At 39.7% G+C, this 17,652-nt stretch overlaps 1 protein-coding gene across 1 annotated transcript in view; it reads right to left on the reverse strand.

Moving 5' to 3' along the window:
* Positions 1–17,250, reverse strand: part of THSD7B (thrombospondin type 1 domain containing 7B) — an 870,666-nt gene extending 853,416 nt beyond the window's left edge. Inside the window, exon 1 of the mRNA XM_032411208.1 lies at positions 17,147–17,250. The gene's annotated coding sequence lies outside the window, so the exon portion shown is untranslated. The remainder of the gene's footprint in view (positions 1–17,146) is intronic.
* Between the last annotated feature and the right edge of the window lie 402 nt (positions 17,251–17,652).

Below are 17,652 nucleotides of genomic sequence, written 5' to 3' on the forward strand. Positions count from 1 at the left end.
TTAGAAGGACTAACCTAACATTTATTCCCTCCAATCTCTCCGCTCTCTCGAGCATTCTTAAAGTGACAGTTTCTGAACAAATAAAAAAAAAGATGAGGAAAAGGTAAATATCAAATAAACATAGAGTCTATAAATAGGTATCTAAGAATTTAATGGGGAAACCCTACCCCTCACCAGCAATTATTAGACAGGGGATTGAGGTGTTCTTTGAAAGATGATTCCAAAGATAATGCTGTCAACCAGAATATTCTACAAGCACAACCTTCATTCTCTCTACACTCTGAATCAGTAAGTTTGGTGCTCATAAGGGCATCTGTGTCTGAATGCATGTTCATCTTTATGCATTCCTTAAAATTTTGCCCCTTTTAACTCCTTTTTTTAGGCTTCAAAAGCTTCTAGAAATAGGGACATGTCTGTATATCAAGCAACGTTTCCCCTCATCCCCTGTCGAGTTAACAGGGTTATCTTCCGTGAAGGATTGTTATATTTTCTGCTAATAAATCCTAATTAAATTGCCTTTTACTTAGCCATATCTTGCTCAATTTCCAAAGGCTCATATTCCAATTTCAACTTTATTTTGGAGTCATTCTTTTTGGCAAAATGTTACACATTTCAATCTTTTCCAGTTTATGTGTAGTCCAAAATTACCCATTTTGCTCGTCTAAATCTTCAGTAGTCATTTTGGCAGCTTTAAAACAGAGAATCAAAATGGTAGGATCATGGGAACTTTGCCAATCCATTCTTGGCTTCTCTAATATACTAAGATTCTTCTTTTAATCATCACAATAAAAAGGGACTGGAAAATGTCCATTGGATTTGACAACTAGGAAGCAATTCATAACTTTGGCAAGAACCTATTCAATTGGAGCAGTGAAGGCAGAATCCAGGCTGGGTGTTTTGAAGAGTAAATGCACAGTGAAGACAGTGAGCAAATTCTACCAGTTTCAGGAGGTAGAATGAGGAAGGCAAGAGATAAGGAGAGAACTGGGAAAGGAATCAAGAGTACATTCATAACCTCAGAAAGACTGAATTGGAAAGACTTGGGTTTGCACATACTACAGATGAACTTCCGATGGTACGTTATACATAGCACTAAATGTCACTACATCTCACTGCTTCCCTTCTCTCCCATTTGTTTTTGCTCTTCTTCATGCATCTCTGGATCCAAGAGCGTGCATAATCTGACTGGGTTGTACGGATTTCTCCTACCTTTGCCACGGGCCCAGCCTCTGCAGCAGTATGTTTGCTTTCTGAAGGCTTTTTCTCTCTCCCTTCAAACCAACTTATTTGCTGGCTTCAGCTAAATGAGATCTCTGAACACATGTCCAGTTCCAACAAGTGAAAATGGTTTTCCCCTTCCAGTGCAATTGTTTGCCTCCTCTTTCCCCTGTCGTTTCTCATGTTGGATTTGCTATCACTCTCCTATCATGTATGTGTATGTTTTCTTTGGGATGCATGTGTAATACGTGTGTGTGTGCATGCTCACACGCGTGCCCTACCAAATTTCCATCATACTACGCTCACTTCCTAAGCCTTCACAGCATAAGTGATTTCATACTATTTTGAGCATCCCTTAGGTTTCGGTTCTTGGGGCTGATTGACTACTTTGCTATTTTAAATGCTTTTATCTTGTAGGCATTTACCAAACATCTACACTTGCCAAACTTGTTGCCAAATCAATGGATAATTCTATCCCAGTGTACATTTTCCTGCCACACACCGCCACACACCAGGACAAAACTGTTTACCTTAGATTATAAGGATTTGAGTCTCACTTTATTTAAACTGTGAGCATCACAAGTTTTCAAAACACAGAGTTGGAGAATGCGATCAAGTACTATGCAGACCAGTAAACCAGGGATAAGCCATTCTGCCCACACTGCCAGGCTGCGGGACAGTGTATTATTGTTTTTGTTGTTTTTAATGAATCTTGAAGAGGTTTCTTAAGCCACTGACTTCAAAAGCCTATATAAAATAAGATTTTATATTAAAGAAAAGATAAATAATCAGTCTTAGAGACTAGCATATACGACCCAGAATAAGAAATAATGTTGAGAAAACTATATGAAAAAACAAATAGGTTGACAGAGATTCCAATTTTTCCTTCCCATGCTGAATCTACTAATCTATAAAACTGCACAGAAGCATTTTTTTTAATCTTTGAAGCATCCTTCCTTTTTTTTCCTCCTACCTCCACATGACCTCCACATGAACTCCATGAAAATTCCTTAAGGATGGCCAATTCTTGAGTACAGGAAGAACTCTTTTAATCTATCAAAGTATATTAAAGCCCTGGCATGTAAAATGCTAAAGAAATGTTTTCCGGTGATCTGATGCCCAGTTTATATCAATTTTTCTGTAAGCAGTTCAAAGAGCCAAACTAACAGTGCAGCATGTTCTATGCCCTTTATGGGATATTCAAAGGGGGATCCACCTGTGTAGGTTATATATAGGCTTGCTAATTTTTAGCTGATTCCTTTTTGTTCACAAATACTAAATAATCATCCTGGTATTATTTAGCACTATATTCCTTTTTTTTAAACATATTTTATTTCCCCAATATATCCAAACTATTACCATTGCAACATGTAATCAATATAAAAAAAATTGCAGTATTTAACTTTCGTTTTTCATACTGTTTGAAATCCAGTATGCATTTTACACTTAAAGCACATTTCAACTTGGACTAGCCACATGTTAAGTGATCACTAGCCACACGTGTCTAGCAACTATCATATTTATTGATCCGTACAGGTCTAAACCAGAAATCCTATGAGGGCAGGGACCTTGTCTATTTTGTTCACTGTTTTGCAAGAGCCTGGCACATGGTATATACTCAAGAAAAAATTGTTGAATAAATTAATAATGTGATGAAACAAAATGAAAAGTAAATTATATTCATTCCATATATAGTATTTCCAAATGATTCTGATGATTTTCTAGATTTTTCAAAAAAAAAAAAAAAAGACTGAGCTATTATATACAATAAAATAAAAAAAAGCCTCTTTGGAGCTTTGTTACTTGTTGGTCTGGTATTCAATCTGAAGAAATCTAAATCACTTTATCCTCTGTGTATGTGTTCTGATCACTAAAACTTGCATACACTTCTAAAGTTCAAAAGAGCCTAGACCCATCCCTGTCCCCAACCCCTGTGCACTGCCACCATCATCCAACCCCAACCCTACCCTACAGCTCCTGGTCACTCTAGGACCATCATATTCTGTACTTGAGGGCTCCATAGCAGAAGAGCACCTTGGAGCTCCTAATCAGCCAGATGGCCAGAAGACAAATCCTCTGTTCATCTCTTTGAGCATCTATCTCCTTCAAGAATAGTTCCAACACACTGAAAGAAGCTCCTGAATTATTCTTTGGGGTTTTTTATTCTTCAGAGTGAAAGAGTTTCTTAGAAATATAGAATCTGAAAATATTGATGACCTTAAAGAAAAAGATGGTAGAATTCAACTTGAGCAAACCACAGATTTAAAAATAATATCCAGAAGCTGAAGAACTAATGGTTCTAACTGATGAATTTGAAGGCCTGGGTTTTTTTCCAGTTTTATTTGGAAATAATTAATGTACCTCCCTGTATAAGTCTAAGATACACAGCATGATGGTTTTATTTCCATCTGTTGTGAAATGATTACACAATAGGTTCAGCTGGCAAATGTCTTCTCATACAGATACAAAAAAAGAAGAGAAAGAAAAAAAGGAAAAAGATGTTTTCCTCATGATGCGAACTTTTCAGATCTCCTCTCTTAACAACTTTCCTATATATCCTCCGGCAGTCTCAACTATCATCATCATATGGCACATTACATCTCTAGGACTTGTTTGTCTTCTAGCTTGAATTGTATACCTTCTGACCATCTTCCATCAGTTTCTCTTCACCCCACCCTCCACCTCTGGTAACCATAAGTCTGATCGCTTCTTCTAAGAGCTTTGTTTTCTTTTGTTTTTAGACTCCACACGTAAGCAAGATCATACAGTATTTGTCTTTCTCTGTCTGACTTATTTCACTTAGCATAACACCTTTTAGGTCCATCCATGTTGTCTCAAACAGTAGGATTTCCTTGTTTTTCTATGGCTGAATAAAATTCCACTGTGTGTGTATATACCACAATTCCTTTATCCATTCATCCATCAATGGACACTTAGATTGTTTCTATGTCTTAGCTATTAGAAATAATGGGGAGGGGGATACAGGTATCTTTTTGAGTTAGTGTTTTCATTTTCTTTGGATATATTCCCAGAAGTGGAATTGCGGGATCCTACAGTTCCATTTTTTATTTTCTGAGAATCCTCCATACTGTTTTCCATAGCAGCTGTACCAATTTTCAATCTCACCAGCAGTGCACAAGGATTCCTTTTACCCCACAGCCATGTCAACAACTTGTCTTTTTGGTAATGGCCATTCTAACAGGAGTGAGGTAGTATCTCAATGTGGTTTTTTTTTTAACTTTTATTACAGTTATTATAATCTTTCTACTTTATTATTAGTTATTGTTGTTAATCTCTTACTATGACTAAATTGTAAATAAAATTTACCATAAGATGTGGTCCATATATACAATGGAATATTACTGAGCCATCAGAAAAGATGAATACCTACCATTTGTATCAACATGGATGAACTGGAGGGCATTATGCTAAGTGAAATAAGTCAAGCAGAGAGAGACAATTATCATATGGTTTCATTCATATGTGGAACATAAGGAATAGCACAGAGGACCATAGGAGAAGGGTGGGAAAACTGAATGGGAAGAAATCAAAGAGGGAGACAAACCACGAAAGACTCTGGACTCTGGGAAACAAACTGAGGATTATAGAGGGGAGGGGGATGAAGGGATGGAGTAACCAGGTGATGGGTATTAAGGAGGGCACATGTTGGGATGAGTTCTGGGTGTTATAGGCAACTAAGGAATCATTGAACACTACATCAAAAATTAATGATGTACTATATGTTGGCTAACTGAACATAATTTTAAAAAAATAAAAATTTTTTAAAAAGGAAAAAAAAATCCAAAAAAAATTTATCATAGGTATGTATGTATAGGAAAAATAGGGTTTGTTACTATCCACAGTTTCAGGCATCCACTGGGGTCTTAGAACATATCCCCCATAAGGCGGGGGGCGGGGGGGACTACCGTATTTTGTTTTCTTTAAAAAAGTAGTGATTATTTTTCTGATTATATGGTAAACACACTCATTATAGAATTTAGAAAAGCATCCATAATTTCACCTCATCACCCAGAGACAATCGCTATTAAAATTGTGTGGTTCTTTCAAATATATTTATAAGTATATAGAGATTTTTACAAAGTTGTATGATGGCACATAATGCTAAACATTATGCCTTTAACACTTACAATACATTTACCTCCACGATCCTATATAAGTAAATAGTATTTTAAAACATGGCTTTAACAGCCACATTTATGCCATCCTAACTTATTTTGTTTGTTTGTTTTAATTTATTTATTTTTATTTAAATTCAATTAACATATAATGTATTACTGGTTTCAGAGGTAGGGGTCAGTGATTCATCAGTCTTATATAACACCCAGTGCTCATTACATCACGCGCCCTCCTTAATGTCCATCACCCAATTACCCTATCCCCCCATAGCAACCCTCTGTTTGTTTCCAATGCTTAAGAGTCTCTTATGGTTTGTCTCCCTCTCTGATTTTGTCTTGTTTTATTTTTCCCTCTCTTCCCCTATGATCCTCTGTTTTGTTTCTTAAATTCCACATATCAGTGAGATCATATAATTGTCTTTCTCCGATTGAATTACTTCACTTAGCATAACACGCTCTAGTTCTATCCACGTCATTGCAAATTGTAATTTTTTTTTTTTTTTTTTTTTTTTTTTTTGATGGCTGAGTAGTTTGGAATACTTCTCATTGCAGTCTTAATATTCATTTTTCTAATGACTAGTGATGTTGAGCATCCTTCATGTACCTGTTGGCCTTTTGTATATCTTCTTAGGAGAGATGCCTATTCAGGTCGTTTGCCCATTTTGGGGGTTTTTTTTTGTTTTCTTACTACTGGGTTATATGAGTTCTTTATATATTTTATTTTTTTTTTTAAAGATTTTTTATTTATTTATTTGACAGAGAGAGACACAGCGAGAGAGGGAACACAAGCAGGGGGAGTGGGAGAGGGAGAAGCAGGCTCCCCGCAGAGCAGGGAGCCTGATGTGGGACTCGATCCCAGGACCCTGGGATCATGACCTGAGCCGAAGGCAGTCGCTTAACCGACTGAGCCACTCAGGCGCCCAGTTCTTTATATATTTTAGATATCAACCCTTATCAGATGTATGGTTTGCAAATATTTCTTCCCATTCCATAGGTTGTCTTTTTACTCTGTTGATGGTTTCTTTTGATGTGCAGAAGTTTTTAACTTAATGTAGTCCCACTTGTTCATTTTTTATTTTGTTGCTTGTGCTTTAGATGTCATATCCAAAAAATCATTACCAAGACTCATGTCAAGCAGCCTTATTTTCTAGGAGTTTCATGATTTGGGGTCTTACATGTACGTCCTTAATCCAATTTGATTTTTTTTTTTTGAGTGGTGGTTATGAATCCAGCTTTGCCTTTTACACATGAAAATCCAATTGTCCCAGCACCATTTATTGAAGAGACTATCTTTTCTGCATTGAGTGTTCTTGGCTCCTTTGTCAAGTATTAGTTGATTGTACATGCTTAGGTTTATTTCTGGATTTGTGATTCTGTTTCATTGCTCTATTTGTCTGTTTTTATGCCACTACCATATTGTTTTGATGACTATAGCTTTATAGTACAGCTTGAAATCAGGAAGTGTGATACCTCCTGCTTTGTTCTTCTTACTCATGATTTTTTTGTTGATTTGGGGTCTTTTATAGCCCTACATTCTTCAGTAGTCATTGAAAACCTTATACAGGCATACGTAAACATAATTTTTTATCCCACCCCACTCCCCACCTCTCACATCCACATTTCCAAGATTTAATGTGATTAAATTGTCAAGTTTCTGGGCGCCTGGGTGACTCAGTTGGTTAAGCGACTGCCTTCAGCTCAGGTCATGATCCTGGAGTCCCGGGATCGAGTCCCGCATCGGACTCCCTGCTCAGCAGGGAGTCTGCTTCTCCCTCTGATCCTCCCCCTCTCATGCTCTCTGTCTCCCATTCTCTCTCTCGGATAAATTTAAAAAAAAAAAAAAAAATTGTCAAGTTTCTTCATTCTCAGAACAAAATAGAATTATTATTATATTTTCTACACTGAAGGAGTCTATGATTGAGGTTAAATCCTACCATGATGCTGGTGTTCTAAGAAAAGAGGTCCACATTTCCTTCAGGTTAACACCATCTTTTTCAACTGCAGCTGATCTGTCAGAAGTCACCAACTGGAGTCAGCAGAGGATTGAATGCAGTAGCAAAGAAATTGGGACTAGACGTTATTCATCTTCATTATTTAAAATGAGATTTTTATGTAGGTAGTTCCATTATAAATATGGTGTTATGGCTATTTTTAAATTTATGTGTATAAACAAAATTAATGTACCACTTCCACTTACTCCAACACATACCTATTGCATAGTTATCCTCTGCAAGGTGCAAAAGATCCAAATATGAGTAAGATGCATTCTCTGCTTTTATGGAACTCATTCTTAGTAAGACAGCTAAACATATATAAGTAAGGTAATTTGGCGTTGCTAAGGGCAGAGAATGTACATGTCACATCTCCCCAGTTAGACTGCAAATTCCTGGAAATTAGGGCTGGTGTCCTATACTTACTTTTATACTCTGTGCCATGGACACAGAAGGTACTCAATAAATAATCTTTGAATTTATTCATAGAGCTCACAAACAAATGCATCTTGCACTTTCCATTGGTTTGTCTTGCTTTGTGAAAACTATTTAGTTATTAAAAAAAAATCTGAAAGATGTGCCACACTGGGGATATATTATGTCCACAAGCATTATGTTTTAATTCCATCAACTCTATAATCCAAATGAAATATCTAATATTCATGCACATAATATTAGATGACACATCCTTAGAGTCTGTCTCCACAAGGAAATTCTTCCCTATGAAGTTTAGAATTTTTCTTTCTTTCCAACTGAAGCCTTGTTCTTAATATTTTTCTTTTAATAAGCAACTGAAGTCAGATTTAAACTACCCATGTAATATGCCCCCCCAAAGAGACTTGGAATTATTAAAATGTTTCATGTTATCATGTATAGCTGAATAAAGGTTGCACTTACAAAGGAGACACAGGACTTTTTTTGTGCGTTCCACGCACTGAAAGGCATGTCACATTCTGCTTTTTCAATTGAAGCATGCCGCAGCCCAGAGAGTCCGTTACTATCAGAAATTCGACTTGAGAAAGGCCCTTCAGATCACTGAGAAGAAAGCTACCTGCCAGGAAATGAATCAAACCTACCAAAAAATTACTACAATTTGGTCAGAAATATCACTTTGGTGGGCCGCATGTCATTTCTGACTACAGTAATCATAATAAGGGTAGAGTAAAAGAGAACAGAGAAATATGGACAAAGTGTAAGTGAGAAAAAAAAACGGTTAAGTTCACTCTTAGGTAAAGGTTATTTTTTACTTCTCATTCTTACTAGAGATAAGCAGATTCTCAGCTGTGCCCATTTCCTATGCATCAGCCTACACAGCTACCCCAGCAAACCAATAAAAAACAAGCAAATATAATAAACCACAAAAGAACTGCGTTCTTTAGCCTGGAAATGAGAAGGGCGAGGCGATTTCATAATGTGTATGAATAGTTGTAAAGTGGAAGCAATCCAGATACGCTCCATCTTCACAAATGAAAGACATATGGGATTCATTTTGTAACAGATGAGATACAGAGAAATCTTCCTATTTTACAGGTTTTTAAAGTAAATACATTCCTGAGAGAAGTCATGGAAGTGTTTTAAGGGTTTTTTTGAGAGATTATTCACACTGGTATTTAAGGGCAAAATTAATACATAGATGAATGGCCTCACACACACAAAGACTGATGGGTGATGCCTCGGAAGGAAACTTGGCAGTCAACAGACAGAGGCAGAGTAGAAAGGTTCCGAGTATGGGTTCTAGTCATGTCCCATATGGTGGCCACCCGCGCCACAGGCGGCCATTGAGCACTTGAAACATGGCTAATCTGAACAGAGATGTGCTTATAAGTGAAAAAAAAAATAACTTTTTCATAATCGATACATGTTGAGACGATAATATTCTGGATATGTTAGGTAAATAAAATATACTATTAAACTTAACTTCAATGTGTTTTTTTTTCCTTTTATAATGTAGCTACTAGAAAATTTAAGATTGCACATGCAAATTATATTTGTGGCTTGCATTCAATTTATATTGAGGAGTTCTGCTCCTAAGCTCAGACTGCCTGAGTGCAGATCCTGACCTGAAGCAAGTCATTCACCATTTCTGCATCTATAAAATGGGAAAAAAATACAATCAACTCCAAGCTTTTTTAGATTTCATAAATTAATATATGTTGAATAATATATGGCATATAGTAAATGCTTAATAAATCTGCTGTTAATATCCAATGCACACATCCTCTCTGCAGAATACCCCAGTGTGTTGTTGTTTATCCTCAGTTTGAATACCCTCAAAGATGGGGAACTCACATTTCCTTGAGACAGCCTATGGCATTTCTCAACATCTTTGAATGTGAAAAAGTTCAATCCTGGAATAACTAAAAATCTCTCTTTACAACTTTGAATCTTCTGAGCTTCTTTATATGATTGTGCCAGAGGCAAAGAGAGAAACTGGTCCTATTCTGACACTATATTTCTATAAAAATTAAGAGATTTTGGTATTGGAAACGGGGATATTATATATTCCCATGGAAGTTCATGTCAAGAAACCTCATGCTGGGCGCCTGGGTGGCTCAGTCGTTAAGTGTCTGCCTTCGGCTCAGGTCATGATCCCAGGGTCCTGGGATCGAGTCCCACATCGGGCTCCCTGCTCGGCGGGAAGCCTGCTTCTCCCTCTCCCACTCCCCCTGCTTGTGTTCCTGCTCTCGCTATCTCTCTGTCAAATAAATAAATAAAATCTTTAAAAAGAAAAGAAAAGAAACCTCATGCTGACCCAGCAAAATGCTTTTAAGGAACAGATCTTCAGAAATATGATTTGTCCATACATGCTTAACCAAAGAACCATCCTCCTCTTCTTAGCAAGGTTGCCCCCCTGCAACCAAGAACACTTTCCTGTTGGGATGCACATGAAGCGAAGAGAACAGACAAGGGCACTCGCCTGAACAGACTGCTCAGGCTGATCACGGGAGTGAACAAGGCTAATGGCAGTCTACCCATACTCATATGGGAAAACTGGTTTTCCTGCTCTTTATGCTAATTTTAAGAACCAATATTTTGTATATTTGGCAGAACAACTCTGTCATAACGATAAGCCATTAATGAGAAGGAATATGATGTGGATTTCTTAAGTATGCCTGGATTTTCTGAGTCTTCCAATGGCTCCTTGGGAAGCTCAGGCTTTTATATATGAATGTCTTGAGCTCTTTACAATTCTAAGACATTACCATCTTTACACATAAGGTCTGTGTCAGATCAAAACGCAGCCTTTCCCAATATTTCCAAGTGACACTTCCACCTCCAGGTAGAAGTGATTCAGCAATACTCTTCCTGTCAGTCACCTCTGTTGTGTATGGCGACTCTTGCAGTAACTGAGTATGTGTGTGCTCTTGCATTTGGGAGAAATACCAGCCAAGGTTAAGACTACATTTGTTGACCGGAACTTCAGACTCTAGGGCAGTCTAGTGTATGAGGAGCAGAATAGGCTGTGCAGTCCAACAGGTTGGGATGGAAATCTTAGCTTGGGCGTCTACCAGCTGCACTAGCCTTACACCAGGTGCCAGAGGTCCCTCAGCCTCCATTTCCTAGTATGAAAAAATGATACTAAATAATAGAACCCACGTTGCAACATTATCATGAAGATTAGACATACTGATTCTAATGCACCTTATGCAGTGTGCAGTAAATAATCAATAATTAGGAATCCCTCTTGTTGCCTACCAGTATATTATTAAGCCTTGCCTTAGGGATGCTCAAAGGTCTGTTACTACCCAGGCCCCTACCTTCGATCACATCCTGCTTTCCAACAGTTTCCAGAATTCTCAAAAGAGCCATGCCCTTTCTCATTCAAATCCTTTACTATCAGACCACCACAAGTAGATGCTAATAAGAAAATTGATTCAATCAAACATTAAAATTAGAATTTACCACCTGAGTTGCTCAGACAGAGAGAGGGCTTTGTGAATTGGCATAATCAGAGAAAGCTCAGTGGAAGTATAATTAAACCTGGGTCTTGACTAATAGGTAGAATCTGGGTAACTGGAGGTTGGGGGTGGAGAAGGCAGCATTTGGGGTCTTTTTAAGCAGGTGTGGGTCTTGTGGGTGACTTAAAGGGGGCAGACCTTATAGAGGAAGGTGGGTGGTAAGAAGTTAATGGCTGGCCTGAGTATATTTGATGTACGACCTGGAGCACTATCACTATATTTTTTGTTCAAGAAGGAAGCATAATTTGAGTTGTGTTTTTCTGGGCCCACCTAGCAGTGTCTGTTTTTATTTTTAGCTAGAAGAGATCCAGACGAAAATCCAAAAAAAAAATTTCCTTAAGGAGTCTGCGAAGTCAACAACATCCCATCCCTCTCCATGATTGGCCAGAAGACGTTCCAGTTCATAGAATGGGTCAATTCAGGTGAAATCAAGCTTATTAACAATTCTGAATCACAAAAAATGAACAGAAGTCAATATGAAATAAATTGAGTTAATTCTGAGGACTAGACATGGAGATGGAAAAAAATAATTACTTTTTCCCCAAAAGAAAAAAAGCCTGTTGAACTACTCCCACATACATACATTTTAATTAAGTAGTCTGAGACAACTCTGTGGAGCAGAACGTACAGCTGAAGCAGACAAGCTGGGTTAGAAATCTGGTTTTGCCCCCATTACCTACGGTATGACTTAGAATGGTTAGTTTATGTTTTGGGGGAAAACAAATTAAATTGAAGGTACAGTGGCTTTATATGCCTTGACAACTCAATTAAAAGGGACCTAGCTACCTTTGAGCTCCTGGGCACTATAAATGTAGGCAGATAATAATATTTAAGTGTTTTTAACAAGTATAAATGTTAGACATAAAAAATTAAAATGTACATTTTAAACAGAGTTCAAATTCAGCTACTTGATAGTGCCAATGATTACATTTATTCATGTCATAAGTAAAAATATCAAAGGATGATCTAAATATTTACCAAGTGTTAGGGCTCAAGCACCAACCAATCAGAATAAGCTCTGACAACAGCCCTGGAGCTGGACCCAAGGCCTCCCTGTCATACATAGCAAGTGGGGGCTCTCTTAGTGGCTATAACAAGAGATGATCTAAGAGGTGTCGGCGGGGGGGGAGTGCTCTGTAGGACTGAGGTACTGGTGGGGCCTTCAGGGAGCTCAGAACAGTACCCATTTACCAAGTGGTACGAGGTACTTCAATATTTTTATAGCCAGTGAGGCCGTATCAGTGCACACTGGCTGAATCACCTGAATATATCTAACGTAAGCACAAAAGGCAGAAATCAATACAGGAGAGCCCAGAAGGAAACTCTGCAAGGAGAGATTAATGCAAGCCTTAGTCTTATTATAATTAAAATCTTCCATTTATATGTGCTACTTGGTATGTTTTTTAAAACACCCGCTTGAAAACAATTTTTAAAAATACATTACTACAAAACTATAGTCTAAGAACAAAGCAATGGTGCCTAACTGCTAGGAAGCTGATTTTCTCAACATTATGATTCTTCCAGAAGTAATGAGCTGTCCGCTAACATAACACTAGGGTAAAAATCTGCACCCAACCCGCATGCAGGCAAGTGGAACACAGCAGAGTTTCTCTCTAGTCAAGGCATTGAAGAATCATTTGTGTGTTCATTACTTAGGATTCTGTTTTTAGCTACGGCATATTTAATTACAAGAGGCTCATAATTAAAATATGTCTAGAGAGGCAAAATCAAAAGCAAGCATCATGTCCCTTGCTGCAAAATACCTAAGTTCCACAATTATAGCCTTTTGTTCCTCACAGGAAACAGTTCCGCATTTTTACAGATCCTTACATGTAGGTCAATATCCAAACTTTCCTGATATGGGAACTTCTCTTTTTTAAACCTCAAAAAATTCTACAGATTCCCACATCACAGCAAAAAGTTGTACTTTTAGAATCCACTAATTGCAAACATACCTAATAACCAAAAACCAGCATGAATAGTGATGCCTTTAAAATGCTTAGGTTTTACTTATCATCAGAGCATACACACACTCTTAAAATACAGTAGCTCTTATATATGCTGGATGACTTAACTGTTCAGATTACAAACCAAGACCTGGACTGAACTCTCTACCTTGCAGTAACTCTGAGTTCCTACCAGCACGGAAACTGTATTCTGCAGCATCTCCAGGGCTGGTTTCAAAAGGCTGGCAAAAGATATGGGAGTCATTGGATTTCACAAATATTCTGTTTTCCCTTACTAATGAATTGCTTGATCTAGTAGCTACAGAAAGCTCATAATAAATCATGGGTGGATTACAACTGAAAAAATAACTAAGTATGTATATTTTGTAATAACTGGTCCACTCCAGGCTTAGAATGAAGGCATCATCCTGGGAATTCAATGACTGTGATCTCCACTTCCTCCTCAGTCAAGAGCTGCATACAAGCTGACAGGCAACTGCACCTAATCCTCTTTGACTTGCTTTCATCAATAGCTACTGTGAGCTACTGTAAATAACTGCCCATGAGAATACTAGTTTAAAACATCAACAAAATAATCCCGATTAACAGAGAAATTTTAATGGGTGAATACGATGTTTATCACTGGAACAAGAGCAGACTTAACATTTGCTAAAGCACTGATCCCACTCAAACTCAATCTCCAAAATTTCTAGAATTAAAAGTAGAGTTTAAAAATCTTTCTACTTTCACAGGTTTAACGTGCTAATTATCACTTAGATATTAATCTTGTTAACAGCTCTAAATTCAGGAACTGTGTTATATTTAGGAAGCTGCTTGGTGTTCAAAGTGAATGCAGCTGCTTCTTTTATAGTTATAGACTGGAAAAGTGTCTTCTTTTAAAAATATGAAGCATTTATGTGTAGTTCACATTCAACAATCCAAGAGCATATCGAAATAGTGCATGTAAATAGTTGTGAATACTGTAATACCCTCTAGTTAGTCAAGGACCCATCCTTTACCCTTTGTCTGTAGAGCATCCCTAAAGCTATGTTGGTAATCGTGCTGTTCTTTTCTCCACCAAGTGGTACAGCTGTCACGACTTAGAATCCTTTAATCTGTTTGTCTTGATCGTGTACTTAATATATCGTACCATTTGTCATTTTGACTCTTAATTCAATAGGACCAGTCAACCATTCTTCATCGTTCTATTCAAACTTTTGAAGTAGTGTTATTACTTTCACGCCTCATCTTTATAAAGGTGTGCAGAAGAGTGAAACTGCAGTTTTGGCAAGGTTGTTTTCCTTTGAAGAAATCATATGACTTCAGCTTCAGTTTGTGAAGTGTAATTAAAATGAGCTGATATGCTTTGGAATTTTTCTTGTTTGCACACTCCTCTTCCACTAACTTAGCTCCTTTTCACGCTGCTTTGTCAGTCTGTTATTTAAGGACAAACTTTTCTTTTACAGATATTAATAAAAGAATCATTCCTTCCAAAACAAGAGCTGCAGGAAAGCAGACAAGGTTCTTAATAGCTTCTCTGATGAAGTACATTATAGCAGTACCATTTTTCTTTAATTCTTTACTTTCTTTCTCTCGGAAGGCACACTCAGCAGAGACCAGAAAGGTGCCTTTAGCTGCCGATTTATTAATATCAATACTCAAGGAGTGGAGTCTGTGTTCGCATTGTTATTATGATCAGTAATTTTGTCCACCTGCCTCACATTCTTCCTGTTTCTTAGCCCTTCAAACTCTTTAACAAGCAACAACTTTGATTAAAACAATGGGGGAGGGGGCTGCAGAGAAATAAGAAACATTGTAAAGATCATTTCTCAAGTACTGATTTAAATATTAAGGTAGATATAAAATAAGCCCACTTGTTCTGAACCCTCAAAATGGACTATCTAACTCTATCGGCAGTAGGCAGTGCTTTCCTAGACCATACATCTTCAAGTACTTGTCACAGATTAATCTCAAACCTTCAGAACTCTGAATGGTTTGTAGGTGTTCAGCGATGCTAGAACTAATGTGCAAGACTATGCCACACTTTTTAAGTCAGCAATTACAGCTGTGTGTTGTTACAGATCAGGGGGATTATCCTCATAATTCTTTTTTACTTTAATTTGCACGAAGAAGAGTTTCCAGTCCTCAATTCCCAGCAGTTAGGTGAAAAAAACAAAATGCCCGGGCATAAGAAGCCAGTTCCAGGGAATCTGCCCAGCTGGCTCTTCAACCCACAGAAAGCAGAAAACTGGCCACATTAAGTTTTAAAAGAAGACTACTGGTATTAATGGCATTGAGGTTTAAGAAGAGCAGGGCTTCAAAGTGAAGCCTCAAGACAGGGACTTTATATAGCATTCAACCCACAAATACATGAGATTTTCACTCACTATTAGATAGGACTTCTTGATTTGGTTAGTAATCCTAAGTGGCTTTCGGGAAGCCTTAACCAATGGCTGTAGTATAGTCCAGAGTGCAAAAAGGCTTCCCTGGAGATCACTGCCTCCCAGTTACTCAATAAACCCAGACTGTCCTGACACTGCCTGGAAGATAAATGTATCATCTTGACATTCAAAGATTGCCTGTCAAAAGGAAATTCCAGATGCACATGTGCACAACTACACACACACACACACACACACACTACAGCCGAGTTGACATGCACCCTACTCTTTCCATGAGGACAGACACCCACAAGTGCACTCCTGAAAAACACCAACAAGGCTCCTCCAGCCAGGTTGTCATTTACAAAAGCACAAACGCACTTAAAGCAGACCACCTGGCAATGAACAGAGCACCAAATAACTTTGGCCTCTTCCATAGAACACTCCCAAGTACTATAATCTTAAGTCAAACTCCACCTTGACCATACAGAATCAAACAAAATTGTAATAGCTCTTAAGAAATACTCAGAATTCCAAGAAAAAGTACCAGTACATCACACACACTTCCCCTGAAGGGTTTTCCCCTCGTATTTAAAGAGAGAGAGCTTAAAGCCCCCTTCCCCAAACACACACACTCCAAGCTTTCCAACTTCTAGACTCCAAACTCTGCGGACTTGAAAAAGGGGAGGTTCATTTGCGTATTCAAATAACTTTAATACTGCGGGAGGTGTTAGAAAAGAAAGGTGACAGGAACATATGGGTGATGCTTTAGTAATTATGTGCGTCCCTCACTCTCACCCTCTGTTCCCAGTTTTCTCTTGATAAACTGTGAGATGACAGGGCAGACCCAGGAGCCCATTCTCCCCAGCTCGCCCCTCGCCCCCAACGGGGACAATGGAAGTATAAACTGTTGCTGCAGGCTCCTAACACTCCACTGATAAATCAGAGGAAACTGCAAAACTTCTTGACTCGCTCAGCTATCCTCCAGGGGCACTGAACGCCCACGCGCAGATTTCACAGTCAGCACTACCGAAAGGGAACCCTCAGTCAACCTGTTTGCAAAGCCCGCAGAACTCCCCGCCCTCCAATCCTGAGCTCCTCGGCTCCCAGCGCAGAAAGGGGGACCCCGGGTTCCCTTCACCAATAACCCCCAAAGCAAGCTGGAAGTGGGGGAACACGGCTCCCGCCGCCCCAATCCTATGGCTCTGTCCCACTGTCTGAGGTCTCTGCCCAGGTCTCTGCGTGGGGTATCTCCACCGGCCCAACCCCGGGCTCTCCGCACCCTGCACCCTTCCCGCAGCCCCAAGCCAGAGGCGTCGGAGAAGCTCCGCTTGCAAGTTCCCGAGTCTGACCGGGAGAAGGGGTAAAAGAGGCTGCCCAGGGAGCAAAGAGCAAAGTCCGCCCACGGCGCACCCCCCCACACACACACACTAGCCCGGGGCCGCTGTCACCTCTCTCCCGCGCCGGCCAGCGGCTGGGCATTCCCCGCTCGGGGCGCAGCGCTGCTGCACTCACCCGCCTTGCCGGAGCCACCGCCGCAGCCTCTAGGAGCCGCCGAGCCCCGAGCTTCCCGAGCGCAAGAAAGATGGTGGTGTGTGTCGGGAGACCACCCATTCCAGCGTCTGGCAACCTCAGCACTGAAGGAAGAGGAGGAGGACGAGGAGGAGGAGGAGGAGGAGGAGGAAGGAACGGCGCAGTCGGACGCCATCTGCTGTACACCTCTGCGCAGCCATTGGCTGTCTGGTGCGTCCCGGGGAGCCGCGGGGCGCGGGCCGCGGGGAGCCACCTTGTGCCTCGCCACTCCCGGCAGCTGCTCCCGCCTCCCCTCTCTTCTTCCCCTTGAGCCTCCACCCCTTTCCACCCCCCCTACCCCCCCAACCCCCTCCTTCGTCTAGCGCACGCACCCACCCGACCCTCGGCTCAGCCCTCTGCCCCGGTGACAGCCACCGGGGCCCTGGCCTCAACCTCAGCTCCCCCCCTCCCCGTGACTGTTTCCCGCAACTTTGAAGCTTCGGGTCCTG

The sequence above is a fragment of the Phoca vitulina genome, unplaced genomic scaffold, assembly GCF_004348235.1.
Source record: "Phoca vitulina isolate PV1807 unplaced genomic scaffold, GSC_HSeal_1.0 scaffold1, whole genome shotgun sequence".
NCBI lineage: Eukaryota > Metazoa > Chordata > Mammalia > Carnivora > Phocidae > Phoca > Phoca vitulina.